This window comes from Aotus nancymaae, unplaced genomic scaffold (genome assembly GCF_030222135.1).
Source record: "Aotus nancymaae isolate 86718 unplaced genomic scaffold, 86718_ANA_hifiasm-v0.15.2.pri h1tg000040l, whole genome shotgun sequence".
NCBI lineage: Eukaryota > Metazoa > Chordata > Mammalia > Primates > Aotidae > Aotus > Aotus nancymaae.
Genome location: NW_026988454.1, coordinates 107,923,885 through 107,943,665, shown reverse-complemented (window position 1 = coordinate 107,943,665; position 19,781 = coordinate 107,923,885). Strand labels below are relative to the sequence as shown.

Sequence of the window (19,781 nt, the reverse complement as noted above, 5' to 3'; positions counted from 1 at the left end):
ACACCTGAAACCAGAACACTTCTCCTCCTACAAGGGATCACAACTCCTCACCAGCAAGGGAACAAGACTGGATGGAGAATGAGTGTGATGAAATGATAGAATCAGACTTCAGAAAGTGGGTAATAAGAAACTTCCCTGAGCTAAAAGAACATGTTCTAACCCAATGCAAAGAAACTAAGAAACTTGAAAAAAGATTTGATGAAATACTAACGAGAATGGACAACTTAGCAAGGAATATAAGTGAATTGATGGAGCTGAAAAACACAACACGAGAACTTCGCAAAGCATGCACAAGTTTCAACAGCCGAATTGACCAAGCAAAAGAAAGTATATCAGAGGTTGAAGATCAACTCAATGAAATAAAATGAGAAGGCAAGATTAGAGAAAACAGGATAAAAAGGAATGAACAAAGTCAACAAGAAATATGGGACTATGTGAAAAGACCTAATCTACGTTTGATAGGTGTACCTGAATGTGACGAAGAGAATGAATCCAAGTTGGAAAATACTCTTCAAGATATTATCCAGGAAAACTTCCCCAACCTAGCAAGGCAGGCTAGGAATATATTCAAGTCCAGGAAATACAGAGAACACCACAAAGATAATCCTCAAGAAGAGCAACCCCAAGGCACATAATCATCAGATTCACCAGGGTTGAAATGAAGGAGAAAATGCTAAGGACAGCCAGAGAGAAAGGTCAGGTTACCCACAAAGGGAAGCCCATCAGACTCACAGCAGACCTCTCAGCAGAAACCCTACAGGCCAGAAGAGAGTGGGGACCAATATTCAACATCCTTAAAGAAAAGAACTTTCAACCCAGAATTTCATATCCAGCCAAACTAAGTTTCATAAGTGAAGGAAAAATAAAATCCTTTGCGAACAAGCAAGTACTCAGAGATTTCATCACCATGAGGCCTGCTTTACAAGAGCTCCTGAAAGAGGCACTACACATAGAAAAGAAGAACCAATACCAGCCACACCAAAAACACACCAAATGGTAAAGAGCATGAACACAATGAAGAATCTGCATCAAGTAATGGGCAAAACAACCAACTAGCATCAAAATAGCAGTATCAAATTCACACATAACAATATTAACCCTGAATGTAAATGGACTAAATACCCCAATCAAAAGACACAGACTGGCAAATTGGATAAAAAGCCAAAACCCATCAGTGTGCTCTATCCAAACCCATCACACATGCAAGGATACACAAAGGCTCAAAATAAAGGGATGGAGGAAGATTTACCAAGCAAATGGAGAGCAAAAAAAAGCAGGAGTTGCAATTCTCATCTCTGATAAAATAGACTTTAAAGCAAGAAAGATCAAAAGAGACAGAAGGACATTACATAATGGTAAAAGGATCAATGCAACAAGAAAAGCTAATGATCCTAAATATATATGCACCTAATACAAGAGCACCCAGATACATAAGGCAAGTTCTTAATGACTTACAAAGAGACTTAGACTCCCACACAATAATAGTGGGAGACTTTAACATCCCATTGTCAATATTAGACAGATCAACAAGACAGAAAATTAACAAAGATATCCAGGACTTGAACTCAGACCTGGACCAAGCAAACCTAATAGACATTTACAGAACTCTCCACCCCAAATCCACAGAATATACATTCTTCTCAGCACCACATCACACCTACTCTAAAATTGACCACATAATTGGAAGTAAATCACTCCTCAGCAAATGCAAAAGAATGGAAACCATAACCAACAGTCTCTCAGACCACAGTGCAATCAAGTTAGAACTCAGAATTCAGAAACCAACCCAGAACTGCATAGCTTCATGGAAACTGAAAAAATTTCTCTTGAATGTTGACTGCATAAACAATGAAATGAAGGCAGAAATAAAGATGTTCTTCGAAACCAACGAGAATGAATACACCACATACCAGAATCTCTGGGACACATTTAAAGCAGTCTCTAGAGGAAAACATATAGCAGTAAGTGCCCACATGAGAAGCAAGGAGAGATCTAAAATTGACACCCCACCATCAAAATTAAAAGAGCTAGAGGAGCAAGATCAAAAAAACTCAAAACCTAGCAGAAGACAAGAAATAACTAAGAGCAGAATTGAAGGAGATAGAAACACAAAAAACCCTCCAAAAATTCAATAAAGCCAGGAGCTGTTTTTTTTTGAAAAGATCAACAAAATAGACCACTAGCCAGATTAATAAAAAAGAAAAGAGAGAATAACCAAATAGATGCAATAAAAAATGATAAAGGGGATATCACCACAGATTCCACAGAAATTCAAACCATCATCAGAGATTATTACAAACAACTCTATGCACATAAACTAGAAAACCCGGAAGAAATGGATAAATTGCTGGACACGCCTCCTCCCAAGCCTAAACCAGGAAGAAGTCGAAACCCTGAATAGACCAATAACAAGATCTGAAGTCGAGGCAGCAATTAATAGCCTACCACCCAAAAAAAAAAAGCCCAGGTCCAGATGGGTTCACAGCTGAATTCTACCAGACATACAAAGAAGAACTGGTACCATTCCTTCTGAAACTATTCCAAATAATCCAAAAAGAAGGAATCCTTCCCAAATCATTTTATGAGACCAACATCATTCTGATACCAAAACACAACAGAGACTTAACAAGAAAAGAAAACTACAGGCCAATACCCATGATGAACCTACAAAGAGACTTAGGCTCCCACACAGTAATAGTGAGAGACTTTAATATCCCACTGTCAGTAGTAAACAGATCAATGAGACAGAAAATTAACAAAGATATTTAAAACTTGAACTCAGCTCTGGATGGACGTCTACAGAACTCTCTACCCCAAATCAACAGAATACACATTATTCTCAGTGCCACATGATACCTATTTTAAAATTAACCATGTAATTGGAAGGAAAACACTGCTTAGCAAATGCAAAATAACTGAAATTATGACATACTGTATCTCAGACTACAGTGCAATCAAATTAGAACTCAGGATTAAGAAACTCACTCAAAACCACACAATTTCGTGGCAGTTGAACAACCTGCTCCTGAATGACTCCTGGGTAAATAACGAAATTAAGACAGAAGTCAAGAAGTTATTTGAAACCAATGAGAACAAAGAGACAATGAACCAGCATTTCTGGGACACAGCTAAAGCAGTGTTAAGAGAGATATTTATAGCACTAAATGCCCACATCAGAAAGCTAGAAAGGTCTCAAATCAACACCCTAACATAACAATTAAAAGAGCTAGAGAGGCAAGAGCAAACTAATCCAAAAGCTAGCAGAAGACACGAAATAACTAAGATCAGAGAAGAATTGAAGGAGATAGATCCATGAAAAATCCAGAAAACAAACAAACAAACAAAAATCCAGGAGCTGGTTCTTTGAAAAAAATTAACATAATAGATAGACTGCTAGGTAGACTAAGAAGAAGAGAGAGAAGAATCAAATAGGCACAATAAGAAATTATAAAGAGGATATCAACATTGATCCCTCAGAAATACAAACTACCATCAGACAATATTATAAACACCTCTGTGCAAATAAACTAGAAAATCTAGAAGGAATGGATACATTCCTGAATGCATACACCCTACCAAGATTAAACCAGGGGATGTCGAATCCCTGAATAGTCCAATAATAAGATCTGAAATTGAGATACTAATTAATAGCATACCAACTAAAAAAAGCCCAGGACCAGTCAGATTCATAGCTAAATTCTACCAGAAATACAAAGAGGAGCTTTCAAATATTTTGAAAACTATTTCAAATAATTGAAAAGGAGGGACTCCTCCCTAACTTATTTTATGAAGCCAGCATCATCCTGATATCAAAACCAGAAAAGATACAACAAAAACAGAAAACTTCAGGCCAGTATCCCTAGTAAACATAGATGCAAAAATCCTCAATAAAATACCGGCATACTGAATCCAGCAGCACATCAAAAAACTTATCCATCATGATCAAGTTGCCTTCATCCCTGCAATGCAAGGTTTGTTCAATATATACAAATCAATAAATGTAATTCATCACATAAACAGAACCAATAACAAAAAACACATGATTATAGATACAGAAAAGGCCTTTGATACAATTCAACACCCCTTCATGTTAAAAACTCTCAATAAACTAAATGTAACATATCTCAAACTAATAAGAGCTATTTATGACAGACTCACAGCCAGTATCATATTGAATGCGCCAAAGCTAGAAACATTCCTTTTAAATACTGGTACAAGACAAGGATGCCCTCTTTCACCACTCCTATTCAACAGTATTAAAAGTTCTGGCTAGGGCAATCAGGCAAGAGAAAGAAAGTGTATTCAGATAGGAAGAGATGAAGTGAAGTTGTCTCTGTTTGCAGACAACATGATTTTATATATAGAAAACCCCATCATCTCAGCCCAAAAACTTCTTGAACTGACAAGTGCCTTCCGCAAAGTCTCAGGATAAAAAATCAATGAGTAAAAATCATAAGCAATTCTTAACACCAACAATAAGCAAGCAGAGAGCCAAATCATGAATGAACTCCCATTCACAATTGCTTCAAAGATAATAAAATATCTAGGAATACAGCTAACCAGGGATGGGAAGGACCTCTTCAAGCAGAACTACAAACCACTGGTCAAGGAAATAAGAGAGGGCATGAACAAATGGAAAAACATTCCATCCTCTTGGATAGGAAGAATCAACATTGTGAAAATGATCATACTGCTCAAAGTAATTTATGGATTCAGTGGTGTTACCATCAAACTATCCTTGACATTCTTCACAGAATTAGAAAAAAACTTCTAAAAAATTTCATATGGAATCAAAGAAAACCTCATATAGCCAAGACAATCCTAAGCAAAAAGAACAAAGCTGGAGTCATAACACTACATGGCTTCAAACTGTTATTGTGAAGCTACAGTAACCAAAACAGCATGGTACTGGTACAAAAACAGACATATAGACCAATGGACCAGAACAAAGACCTCAGAAATAACACCATACATCTACAACCATCTGGTCTTAGACAAACCTGACAAAAACAAGCAATGGGGAATGGATTCCCTACTTAATAAATGGTGCTGGGAAAACTGGCTAGCCATATGCGGAAAACTGAAATTAGACCCTTTCCTTACACCTTATACAAAAATTAACTCAAGATGGATTCAGTACTTACATGTAAAACTCCAAACCATAAAAACCCTAGAAGAAAATCTAGGCAATACCATTCAGGACATAGGCGTGGACAAAGACTTCATGACAAAAATGCCAAAAGCAATTGCAACAAAAGCCAAAATTGACAAATGGGATCTAATTATGCTAAAGAGCTTCTGCACAGCAAAAGAAACTATCATCAGAGTAAACAGGCAACCTACAGAATGGGAGAACACTTTTGCAGTCTACCCATCTGACAAAAGTCTAACCTCCAGAATTTACAAAAAACTTAAACATATTTACAAGAAAAGGACAAATAAACTCATCACAAAGTGGGCAATGGATATAAGCAGACTCATCAAAAGAAGACATTTATGTGGCCAACAAACATGAAAAAAAGCTCAACATCACTGATCATTAGAGAAAGGCAAATCGAAACCACAATGAGGTATTGTCTCATGCCAGTCAGAATGGCTATTACATAAAAAGTCAGGAAACAATAGATGCTGGTGAGGCTGTGGATAACTAGAAAAAGTTTTACACTGTTGGTGGGAATGTAAATTAGTTCTACCATGTGGAAGACAGTATGGCAATTCCTCAAGGATCTAGAACCAGAAATACCATTTGACCCCAAAATCCCATTACTAGATATACAACTAAACGAATATAAATCATTCTAATATAAAGACACATGCACATGTATGTTTATTGTGGCACTATTTACAATAGCAAAAACATGGAACCAATCCAAATGCCCATCAGTGATAGACTGGATAAAGAAAATGTGGTACATATACCACATGGAATACTATGCAGCCATAAAAAGGAATGAGATTATGTCCTTTGCAGGGACATGGATAAAACCGAAAGCCATCATCCTCAGCAAACTAACAAAGAAAGATCAAATGAAACACCACGTGCTCTCACTCATAAGTGGGAGTTGAATATTGAGAACACATGGACACAGAGAGGGGAACATCACACACTGGGGCATGTTGCAGGCAGGGGGTGAGGGGAGGGAACTTAGAGGATGGGTCAATAGGTGCAGCAAACCACCATGGTACACGTATGCCTACGTAGCAAACCTGCACAGTCTGCACGCATATCCCATTTTTTTAGATGAAATTTAAAAATGCAAATATATATGTATATATATGCTTGAAATTATTCATCACAAATCATGAGACATGAGTCTCAAAGCAACTAGCAGCCTCACTTTTAATGTGACACTCTTAAGCTGACCCATTAAAGTCAAGAGTTGGATAGAATGGCTTTATTTCATGCACTTATTTGACATTATTCTGAAAGTAATCACTATCTTTAAAAATAAAGAATAGAAACTCTAAATTCTGAGAGGATGGGGGAGCATTAATATTTTTGCAGCTGATAAAACATTTGGAAATTCTAAAATAATTAAAAAATATACACAGTTTTTAAAATATCTGAAATAAAATAACTATACATTAAAAATCAGTTCTTAAAATACAATTTTAAAAAATCCCATTTACATTATCAACAACTTTTCCCCTAAAACTGAATAAAGTAGCTAGAGATCTAGAGATCAATTTCAGAATAAATATCCATAACCAATATTAAGACAACTGTAAAAATCCACTGAGGAAATGAAAAGGAGTCATATAAATGGAGCCAAGATTTATTCTTGAGTAGAATTCTATTTAATGGCAATAATAAAAGTAACCTAATTGTATATACATTCATAATTCAAACAAAATATTGTTTCTGAAACAATTCTGGCAAAAAAAAATAATTTTGAAACACAGTTTACAGGCAAAGTGGCTTACCCCTGTAATCTCAGCACTTTGAGAGACCAAGGCAAGAGGATGGTTTGAGTCCAGGAAGTTTGAAGACACTTTGAAAGATACTTTTAAGAAAACAAAAGGCAAGCCACAAATGGGGTGAAAACATTTCCAGATACATATATCCAACAAAAGACTTGTTTTTAAAATATATGAATAATTTTTACAATCCAGTAAGAAAAACATATTAACTTTGAAAATGGACAAAAGATTTGTTGGGCCTTTTGTAAAATATAATTTTAAAATGACTAAGAAAACAAGAAAAGGGGCTCAGTACATACAGAAGTTTTTAAAATGCAAATTAAAAGTGAAATTAGATACTGCTATTCATCTACTAGGATAAATAGGGTAAAAGAACTAACAATACCAAATATTGGCAAGGATTTGAAGGAACTAGTAGGCTCTTCTATTGCTGGTGGATTTATAAAACAATATGTCAGTTTTGCCACACAGTTTAGCAGTGCTTTAGAAAGTCAAACATATAGGTATCTATATGATCTTGTAATTACACTCATGGCTATTTATCTAAAATAAATGGAAACCTATGTTTACAGAAAGATTTACCCATGGTCATTCATAGCAGCTTTATTCATAATAGTCAAATTCTGGGGAAAGCCAAATATCTATCAATGAGAGAATGCAAACTGTTATATATTCATATGGAATTACTCAGCAATATATTAAAGGAACAAACCACTGATACATGCAAAAACATGGGTGAATCTCAAAACATCATTCTGAGAAAAGGACGTCAGGCACAAAAGAGTACATTCTGTGTAATTCCATTCGTAACAAGTTCTGGGTTGGATAAAACTAATATATGGTGGTAAAAATCAGATAATTAGTTATTTGCGTGTGGTGATTAGGGCGGATTAATTGGGAAGAGCTATGACAGAACATTTTAGGGTGGTGAACGTATTCGAGATGAGAATTGGGTTAGTGATTACATAGGCGTGTACACATTGACCTTGGGGCTTCAGTTGGGAGGTAAATGACAGAAAGGTAGGCCTGACATTGCTAGGAAGATCATGACTAGACATAGTGGATTTGTATGGATATAGCTTCCATTGATTTACTGGTAATAGCGAAGGAATAAATATTGCTGAAGCAAAACATAAAGAATGAGAAAAGGGCCAAAGATAGAAAGCCCAGGAACACCTCCATGTGAAAAGAGGGGAGAAAAAAATAGAGCCAGCGGACAAGAAAGAATCAAAGTTCAAGGAGTTCTACTTCCCCAAAGTCATTAAACTTTCTTATCCCTGGGGATGAATCATTGTTTGAAGAATTATGTTAGAATCCCTTCAGTAAGTAACTTAGTAATCAGGACCATATTTGGCATGGAAAAAGAGCACAGGCCAGAACTCTGTTCTGCTTTTACGATTCTGTATGAGCTATAGCCAGCATTTTTATCATAGTTACAATCATCAGTAATTTGTTTCTGCTATTAGTAATTACAGCAGAAAAAAAATCAGTGGTTGAGAAGTCAGAGCTGGAGGACAGGAGGATCCTTTTCCTGATGATTTTCTTCATCTGTCGTGGAAAGAAGGGTACAGAAAGATTCTGAAATAAACCTTAAACATGATGAAGCTCTTTTATGTGTAGTAAGAAGTTATCTCACACAGGTGTCTCCATGAAGGTCTAATGAGTTCCACAAGAACAAAGATAGTGCTTCATTCATCTTTGCCATCCTCTAATAACTAGTATTGAAAACTACTATGGGCCAGTGTTCTGCTAGGTATTTGGCTAGAAAGATGCCTAAGATAGTACTACGTCTTTCATTGCTCCAAATGTCAAAATACAAAAACCCATTCAAATGTGCCAGGACAATTTTTTACAATGGGAGTGAAGCTAAAACTCTATAAAACATTGAGAAAATATTTTGCTGTATAATCTACACTAGAATGTAGCCAGAATGAAGACCTAAAATAATAAAACCATTTTCTTCCTTCCCCTTATTATAAGGAGATACATAAAGGTATTAGATTTGGTGAGATTTCTCTTCTTGTTTTTATAGGTTGGAGAGGATTTATAGAATTGTGAATGTCACGTAAGATTTCATAAAGCACTTCTCTGTAGTTATTCTATACTTCAAAATAGAGCATGTAGTCATCATGAACTTAAGTAAATACCAAATTGTTATTTCCGGGAAGATTTATTACTCTAGTTCACTGTAGCTATTATTGTACCTTGTGATGCATAACAGAGAAGTCTGCAGCCCAGTCCCCAGCAGACTATAATTGTTGCCTGTGCGCCCACATAGTACATTAACAATAAGAAATAGCTCTATCCTTCATAACACCTGCTATCATCTAATGACGAACATGCTGAAGCAAAAATTTCCTTTACCAATACAGCTTTATAAATTTTCATTTTTTTTTGAATTTTAATAAAGGATTTTTTTTCACTGGTTTTGAGCAAAAAATATGTTTTGTTCAATACTTTGGAAGCTATTGAATTGATCTTGCAAATGAATTGCAGCAAACAACAGGCATGTGTAATTGATAATGCTGATAAAATGACAATCAAAATGATTAAGTGAATAAAATGAAATGTTTTCATGTTTTTGTTATTAACATAAGTCATATGTCAATTTAGGTATCTGTTATACATCAACAAAACAATCATTAGACCCCTCTTGGCAAAGTAGTGCCACAAAGTACATCAAGCCATCATAATTCTGCCAGTGTATTCAGTGTGGTGTCTAAATGGAGAACACTCTATAGAGCACTTGCTATTCAAATCACTATGTAGCTTCCTTTGGTTCTGTATCCAGAGGTCAACACATGGTGGAACAAAGAAACCCAGTTTCTAATTCCAAGCTTCCATTTACTCCCTGGGAAAGTCTATTTAGAACACATAGGTAGACTTTCCCAAACTGACTATGCCCCTAGCACATGCTCTGTCGATTTCTTATTTATCATTGGAAAAGCCACATTATCCGTCTTTGTGATATTGTCTGTGTTAGTAGCTGGAGTTCATAACTATTGTCAGTGCATGTGTATTAGTAAGGTAATTTGTTTGTTGCTGTGTACAGGCAAGTTTAGCTCTTTGGGATGAATACTCTGCAAAGCCGTATTCTATGGACAAGTATTTCTGTTAATATGTATTTTTACAATAACCTAATATAAAAGAATTAAGCCTGTTTATTTGTATTCAGGTTCCCAGACAGACTTGATTTTTGGAAGTGATATGGGGTTTAATCACAATGTAGGAGAAAAACCATCAAATCTAATGTCAGAAGTCTGAATTCAGTCTCAATTCCACCAATTAGTTCTGTAAACCCTCATGAACCATTAAGCAGTTTGGGCCTCATTTTCTTTATATATAGTAACTAAATAATACTCTTAACCTTCTTATCTCATTATTACATATTGGATTTTTTTAACTATAATATGGTATTTGAAATTTTCGGTATTATCATTACCATTGTTGCTTTTGTTGGTAATAGTAGTAGAAATGATTGATGGCAGAACACTGGTATTGCATGTTTTGTTTTGTTCAAATAAGATTATGCCATTAAAAAAAACCTCAGCCTAGTTCTGGACAGAATATAACATTGAGGTTAATGAGATTTTAATATCAATGTCTCACAAACTTTTTAGGTCTTACGTATAGAATTAAGAGTCTAACCAGCTTGAAATGAAGCTTTTCAGCCTGAGAGAAACGATTATTACTCAAACAAGAATTTGTTTTTTTTAATAAGAAGTGAGTGTTCTACATTAGTTGCTGGATCTTTTCTCACCTAGGCTAAGAGATTACTGGCAGTGGTGTGGAACAGGTGGAGGAAGTGAAATGAGGGAGTAAAGTGGGTGTCCTTGGCTGTGCTTTGAATCAAATATTCCTCAAAGTCTTATAAAAAGCAGAGAGAAGCTGTTTTGCAGGTTGAGTTCTCTGCAGAACAAACTCTGAGTTGGAGTTTAACTGAAAGATGCTTATCAAAGTATTCTTTGGACCAATCTCTGTAGAACAGAGAGAAGAAAGCAACATTAGACAGAGCAAGACATTGAGTCGCGATGCAGGCCTAAGGAATGTAAAAAAAAAACTTACGATAAAAAAAGAAAACTTATTATAAATGAACACAGATGAGCCTGGGAGCTACTTCTATTAAGATTTGAATAATGCCTGCTTTTGCAGTCTCCCCTTTTGCGGCAAATTGGGTACTGGTCAATGTCGTGAATTCTGCGCTAAAGCCACCTTTCTTTGGCCACCTTCTAGCTGTGTGATTTAGTGAAGACTAACTTGCTTTCGGAACTTCAATTTTCTCATCTGTAGAATAAATGTAGCCACTTGCACGCATAGAGAATTTTAAGAATTAAATGAGATAACCAAGAGAGTGCCTAGTCCAGTGTCTGGAATATAACAAGTATTAAATAAGCATTAATTTTCTTTTCTTCCACTCCTTTATTTCTCCTTTGCCTTCCCGCGCAGCCATCAAAGTTTTCAGCTCAGAGGGGCTTGTGGATCCTACACTGTGCAGAATTCACATCATTACCCAGTACCCAATTCTGCCACAAGAGGGGGAACTGCAAAAGCAGGCAGTATTTAAACCTTAATAGAATTAGCTCCCAAACTCATCTGTGTTCTTTTATCATAATATAACCTAATGTCCTATCTAATCTATTTGACTTGAAGATTATCATTGAATATTGAAAAAATGTTTACTGGCCATCCAGATGAACATGCATTCTAGAGTAGCTTTCGTGTTTTGTTTTTTTGTTGTTTTTTGTTTGTTTATAGTACAGACAACTTCTAAAAATGTTAAAACACTGAACAGAAAAGTGTTATATTGTGTTACAAATCAGGATAAATACCTTGGTTTTTTGAGTAATTCAAGCAAAATCTAATGGAAAAGTGATGGAGAAGAGAGTTGAATCAAGTTCTTAAAATCCAAAAGCCAATTAACATTCTTATCCTGTTATTATTCGCTGGTAAATACAGCAGAACTGTTTTATATTTCTGAGTGAAGTTATGTTTTGTGAAATGAAAAAGATTCTTATCTGTTAAATCAAATGAGTTCCAAATTGCAAGCTGCTGATATTATAGCTTTCATAATATGTCTTCAATAACACGAGGAAATAGGAGAGGCAAATATTTCCATGTGAAAATTGCAGTAATGTTCAGCAACTCATAATAATTAACTCTCTCAAAAGCTGGTACAATGCCAGATAAATTATTTCGAAACCACACTGTCTTTTTTCATGTATTGTATTTAAACTTTTATTTATTTATTTATTTTTGAGATGGAGATTTTCTCGTTGCCCAGGCTGGAGTGCAGTGGAGCGATCTCGGCTCACAGCAACCTCCGCCTCCCAGGTTCAAGTGATTCTCCTGCCTCAGCCTCCCGAGTAGCTGGGATTACAGGCGCCTGCCACCATGCCCAGTTAATTTTTTTTTTTTTTCACAGCAGCCTCCACTTTCCGGGTTCAGGTGATTCTCTTGCCTCAGCCTCCCGAGTAGCTGGGATTACAGGTGCCTGCCACTGTGCCTGGTTAATTTTTGTATTTTTAATAGAGAAAGGATTTCACCATATTAGTCAGGTTGGTCTCGCACTCCCGACCTCAGGCGATCCACCCGCCTCAGTCTCCCAAAGTGCTGGGATCACAGGAATGAGCCACCGTGCCTGGCCTAAAACTCATTTATCATATTAATAAAGTATATTCATTGAGTCTGTTTTTTAAAACTAAAACAAAGATGATTAACCCAAATCGTCCAAATGATAGATTTTAAAACTTGTCCTTAAAACAAAAATAAATAAAAATAAAAGCACCTCTTCAATATTTTAATAAGGAAAAAAAAGAATGTCCTCGATATTGCTACAGCAATTCTAAAAACAGAAATAGAACAAAATCAGCACATTATCTAGGTAATAAAATGTAGCATCTTTACATTCATTGCATGAAATACTGACATGCATTGATGCACAAAACACATGTTTTTCAAGGTAAGGCAACTTTCATTAATGAAAATGTGGCTGAATTCAAAGATAAGGGCTTTACACCAAGCTATTCCACTTAATAGTTATATGACCTGACTGGATAAGATATCTCTCTAAATTCCAGGTTTTTTATTTTTTAAATGAGAATATAAAATAACTAATCCTCATGGTGTTGGTAGGATAAATTTAGGCAATATATGTAAAATATACTTTATAAACATTAAATATTAAATTCTAATGCCTGCATTTGATACTGTGAATCGTTTCCATCCATGGTTCATAGTTCATAACTTCCACAATCATCATCACAGTCTTGGTTATGGTGTTGGGGAACTTCAGGCCTCAGAAACAAGCCTCAGGAAATGAAAGCTTTCTCTCTAACTTCTGTCCTCCTCTCACCTGCCTAAGATAGGACTGTAATCTGATTATAGGTCATAAAACCCTCATTCTAGAGAGGGTCCTGCCCCCCTACTCTGGAGGAAGGAATGCCATACAGAGGGATCAAGAAGAATCTGTATGGACAAGTTTTGCTGAGTTTAGACCACATCCTTTTGTCCAGTCACTTTTGACATAGTTGTTGATGCTTTAATCATGGGCAATCAATGAAGTCCCATAAAAGACCCAACAGATGGAGTACCAGGAGCTTCTGGAGAGCTGAACACATTGAGAATGACAGGAGGTGAAAAAGCCTTTCACATGCCAGAAGGTTGGTGCACCTCAACTCTACAGGGACTGAAGCTCCTACACTTAGAAGTCCTCCTATACCTTACCCCACGTATCTCTTCATCTGGTTGTTCATCTGTATCCTTTAAAATATGCTTCCTAGTAAGCCAGTAAATATGTTTCCCTGAGTTCTGCGAGCTGCTGTAGCAAATAAACTCAAAGACGGGGTCTTGGGAGCGCTAACTTGAAGCCAATTGGTCAGACGTTCCAGAGGCCTGGAATTGTGACTTCAGGGAAGGAGAGGATGATCTTATGGGACTGAGCTCTCAACCTATAGGATCTGACACTATCCCTAGGTAGATAGTGTTCGTACTGAATAGGAGGACACCCTGCTGGTATCCACTGCTTGGTGTATGGTTAAAAACCCCTCATTTTGGGTCGGAGAAGTCTTCTTCTGTGTTGATTATTGTTGTGGTGGTGTGAGAGCAGAATAAAAACCCAGTTTAAGAGAGTTCTTCCCAAAGCACTGTGATATACAGTAAACTGTGGTCCAATGGGAAAATACAAATTAATATAGCCAATATCGGTGTATGAGAAGCTCTTTTTCCCAAAACTCTTGCCAACACAGTACATAGCCAAAAATCGTCTCCTTTTCTATTTGATAGAAGAAGTATGACATATTTTATTTTAATTTATGTTTAAATGATTTTGAGTGAAATTAGGAAACTTTATACACCTTTAAAATGTCTTTCTGTATGAACTGCCTGCTGTTCAACTTTGCTGGATCAATGTCTTTTACACATTATAAAAGCTATTTAAAAATTGAGGACATTAATATATTTAATATGTTTAACAAATATTTTAGCTATATTTTCTCTTCTCATTTGACATTATTTTTGTCATGCAGTTATTTTATGTTTTATAGAGTCAAGCTTTATGATATCAAGCTTTCACTATCACTTAGAAACAATTTCTCTTATTCTGTCATTACAAAATACATTTTCCTACATTTTTATCTAGTAGTTTTATTGTTCCCCTTTTAAACTTATATCATTGACAGTATCAAGGATTGGCAAAGATTTGAAGGAACTGCTCTGCTCATGTATTGCTCATAGATTTATAAAATGACATATCAACTTAGCAACACAGTTTGACAGTGCCTTATAAAATAAAACAAATACTTTCTAAGTTACCTAAAATTCCACTCCTGGTCATTCGCCCAAGAGAAATGGAAGCCTATAGTCACAAAAAGACTTATGTATGGATGTTCATAACAGCTTTATTCATAATAGCCAAATCCTGGAAACAACCTAAATATCTATCAACTAGAGAATGAGAGGGGTCCATACGGTGTTGTTCTAGATTCCTGCTGTAAATTAAAGAGAAACTTTCACCACATTCAGAGCCCTTGATGTCCTGCAAATGAAGGAGGAAGATGTCCTTCAGTTCCTTGCAGCAGGAGCCCACTTAGGTGGCATCAACCTTGATTTCTAAATGAAACAGTAAATCTATAAAAAGAAAAGTAATGGTGTCGACATCATAAATCAAAGGGGACCTGGAAGAAGCTTCTGTTGGCAGCTCGTGCCATTGTTGCCATTTGAAAACCCTGCGGATGTCCGTGGCATATTCTCTAGGAATACTGGCCAGAGGGCCGTGCTGAGGTCTGCTGTTGCTACTGGTGCCACTCCAATTGCTGGCCGCCTCACTCCTGGAACCTTCACTAACCAGATCCAGGCAGCCTTCCAGGAGCCACGGCTTCCTTTGGTTCCTGATCCCAGGGCTGACTACTACCTCTCACAGAGGCGTCTTGTGTTAACTTACCTACCATTGCTCTGTGTAACACAGATTCTCTGCTGCGCTATGTGGACATTGCCATCCCATGCAACAAGGGCACTCACTCAGTGGGTTTGACGTGGTGGATGCTGGCCCGGGAACTTCTGCATATGCATGGCACCATTTCCTGTGAATACCTGTGAGAGGCATGCCTGATCTCTTCCTCTATAGAGATCCTAAAAAGACTGAAAAAGAAGAGCAGGCTGCTGCTGAAAAGGCTGTGACCAAGGAGGAATTTCAGGGTGAATGGACTTCTTCATCTCCTGAGTTCACCACTACTCAGCCTGAAGTTGGAGACTGGTATGACGGCATGCAGTTGCCCTCTGTGCCTACTCAGCCATTTCCTTCTGAAGACTGGAGTGCTCAACCTGCCATGGAAGACTGATGTGCAGCTTCCACCACTCAGGCCACTGAATAGGTAGGAGCACCCACTGAATGGTCTTAAGCTGTTCTTGTGTGGACCCTTAAGCAACATGGAAATAAACATTAATTTTTAAAAAAAGAAATAAAGAGAATGGATATGAAAACTGTGATATATTTACACAGTGGAGCTATTCAGCAGTATAAAGGAACAAACCACTGTTACATGCAAGAACAGGGGTGAATCTCAACAACATGAAAGAAAGACACAAAGGAGTACCTCCTGTATAGTCCCATTTCTGTGAGGTTCTGGGATGGGTAAAAGCTAATACACATTTGTAAAAGTCTGACTTCTGTTGACAGCCAAGATAAAGTAAGCTCTCTACAGCCTTTCTCTCTTACCAGTGGTCACCAAAAACCCAAGAGAGATTACAGACAACAGCTACTGAAAGGCTGAAGTAAGCCCAGTGGGAAGGGAGTAAAATCTTGAAAAATAACTGGTATCATTGGGAATTTCCTGAATTCTTGTTTCCTCTTTTATCTTCTGGCTATGATATGAGGGCAGGTGGAGTCCTAGAACTGTGCAGTCAGCATACAGAATAAAAATGGGAAGAAATATCTTGCATGAGGCAAAGATAAACAGCACGGCAGACATTTAAATATGAGGTATACTTAGCCCTTGAATAATACTGCTTTGAACTGTGCTGATCCACTAATATGTGGATATTTTTCAATAAATATATTGAAATTTGCTTTTGAGATTTGCAATAATTTGAGAAAACTCACATACAAACCATGTAGCCCAGAAATATAGAAAAGTTGATGTAAAAGTTAGGTATGTTATCAATGCATAAGATATATGTAGATACCAGTCTATTTTATTTACTATAAAATATACACAAACCCATTATAAAAAGTTAAAATGTATCAAAATTTACACAAAGACAGTATGGTGCTATTTGCAGTTGAGAGCAATGTAAACAAACATAAAAATGCAGTATTCGATTATAACTGGGTGAAATTAACTATAGCACATACTGTAATACTGTAATGATTTTATGGCCACTTCCTGTTGCTATCACAGTGAGCTCAAATGTTGCAAGTATCCACTTAAAATGCTATGTGATGCCGATCATCTCCATATGAGCAGTTTGTCTCTACAAGGAATTGTGTATTGCACTACAAAATGATCTTTTGTGATTCTTGTGTATTTTTCATCATGTTTGGTACAATACTGTAAACCCTGAATAACACCATGGGACCCACGTAAAGTGTCACTAGTGATGCTAAAAGTGCTCCCAAGAATCAGAGGAAAGTTGTGATATTACAAGAAAAAGCTGAATTGCTTGACATGTACCATAAATTGAGGCCTACAGTTGCAGTTGTCCACCATTTCGAGGTAAATGAAACCGTGTAAAAACCATTGTTAAAAAAAAATTAAAAGAAATTTGTGAAACCATCACTGCAACTACATCAGCAGGCATAAAAACCTAGCACTTTCTGTGAAATACATGTTATCTCATATTCTAACTATAGCTTTTGTGTGGGTACAGGATTGCTATAAGGCAAACCTATAAACTCTAATATGATTTAGGCAATAAAAGGCATTATATGGCAACTTAAAGCAAAAGGAAGGTGAAGGATCTAAAGCTGTAGAATTTAATGCCAGTGAAGGGTGGTTTGATGATTTCAGAAAGTGGTTTGGCTTTTAAAATATCAAAATAAAAGGAGAAGAAGCTTCTAACGACCAAGAGGCAGCAGGGAGTTTCCAGACGCCATTAAGAAAATCATTGAGGAGAAAGGATATTTGCCTGAGCAGGTTTTCAATGCAGATGAAAAATAATGCTTTACTCTGGCTGGGGTTGGGGGCAGAATGCCACAAAGGGCATTTATAGTAAGAAACAGAAGTGAGCACCAAGACTTCAGGAAGGAAAGGATAGGTTAACCCTACTGTTTTGTGCAAATGCAGTCAGGTTCACGTTCAGGATTGTCCTTACCTATAAAGCCACTAACACCCAAGCCTTGAAGGGAGGAAGTAAACACCAGCTCTCAGCCTTTTGCCTGTGCCAGAAGAAGGCCTGGGCAACAAGAACACTTCTTTTAGAGGGGTTCCATCACTGCTTTGTCCTTGAAGCCAGAAAGTGCTTTGCCAGTAGGGTACTGCCTTTTTAAGTTCTTACTTGCCAAAAATACCAATAAATTGATAATAAACAATGCCCCTGGACATGCAGAGTGTCATGAGTTTAACATCAAAGACATCAAACTATTCTACTTGCTCCCAAACACAACATATCTAATTTAACCTCTAAATCAGGAGGTCATAAGGATCTTTAAGGCTCATTACACACAGTATTCTATGAAAATGATTGCCATTGCTATGGAACAGAATCCTAATAGAATATCATAATAAATGTGAGGAATTATGCCAGTCAAATGCCATCATTGTTATGGAAAAAGCTGTAAAAGCCAATTAAGCCCAAAACAATAAATTCTTCCTGGAGAAAACTGTTTCCAGATGTTGTCCATTACTTCACAGGATGTAAAACAGAGCCAGTCAGAGAAATCATGTAATAGATTGTGGATGTGGGGAAACTGATGGTGGGCAGAGAGGTGACAAAGGGTTGTCATATATGAATCTTGGAGATAATAGATACCATACCAGAGGAATTAACAGAGATAATTTGGTGAAGATGAGTACTTCAGAACCAGTGTCAGAGGATGAGGAAGAAGACATAGAAAAAGCAGTGCCAGAAAATAAACTGATATCAGATAATCTGGAAGATGGATTTGAATTACTCAGCACTGCTTTTGATTTCTTTTATGATATGGGCCCTTCTATGACATAGATGCTGAAAATAAAGCAAATGGTGGAAGAAGAATTGGTATTATATGGAAATACTTTTAGAGAGATTTTGAAAAAGCAAAAAAGTCCATCGGAAATTATAGTGTGGTCCATAAAGTTACACTGAGTGTGCCTGCCTCTCTTGCCTCCCCCAGTTCTTTGGCCTCTGCCACCCCTGGTACAGCAAGACCAACCCCTTCTCTTCCTCCTCCTCCTCCTCAGCCTACTCAACATGAAGATGATATGGACAAATATCTTTATGATGATCCACTTCCACTTAGTGAATAGTATATCTTTTCTTCCTTGTGATTTTCTTAACGGCATTGTCTTTTCTTTAGCTTACTTTATTGTAAGAATACAGTATATAATATATATAGCATACAAAATATGTGCTAACCAGCTGTATTTGCTATCACCAAGGCTTCTGGTCAGCTGAAGGCTATTGACAGTTAAGTTTTGGGGAATCAAATGTTATAAACAGATTTTTGGTGTATGGGGATTGGTGCCCATAAACTCCACATTGTTCAACTATATAAATTTTAAAATACATCTCAAGATAAAATCTTTATGACCTTGAGCAAGACAAAAAGTTTGAGATCTAATGAGCAAACTGATTCAAAATCAATGGAGTGATTCATAAAGAAAAAATGAACAAATTGGACTTCCTCACAATTAAAACCTTCTGCTCTTTGAAGAGTTTTAAAAACTTTTAAAAGACATTAATTTTTAAGCCAGATTGGAAGAAAATACTTCTGAATTATGTAGCTAGTAAAGGACGTGCATCTAGAATGTGTAAGTAACTCCCAAAATTAAGAATAAGAAAACTTAAAACCCAATTAAAAACTGGGAACAATGTGAGCAGACATTTAAACAAAGAAAATACACAAATGACTAATAAATACATGAAAAAGGGCTTAACATCATTTGTCATTAAGGAAATGCAGCTCAAAAACACAATCAGATATCACTACATACCTCTTACAATGGAAATAAAAACAAACAGTACCAAATTCTAATGATGATGCATAGCAACTGGTGCGCTCATGCATTGCTAGCGGGAATGCAAAATACTACAGTCATTTTGAAAATAGTTTTAAAGTCTTACAAATTAAATACATCCTTACTATATGACTCAGCAATTCTGCTCCCAGATATTGGTCCAACAGAAAAAAAAAATCCACACCAGGAAAACTATACATAAATGTTTAT

The 19,781-nt window shown here is 36.5% G+C and overlaps 1 pseudogene; it reads left to right on the top strand.

The window, feature by feature from the left end:
- The first annotated feature begins 15,049 nt into the window (after positions 1–15,049).
- Positions 15,050–15,815, top strand: LOC105709577 (small ribosomal subunit protein uS2-like; annotated as a pseudogene).
- The last annotated feature ends 3,966 nt before the right edge of the window (positions 15,816–19,781 follow it).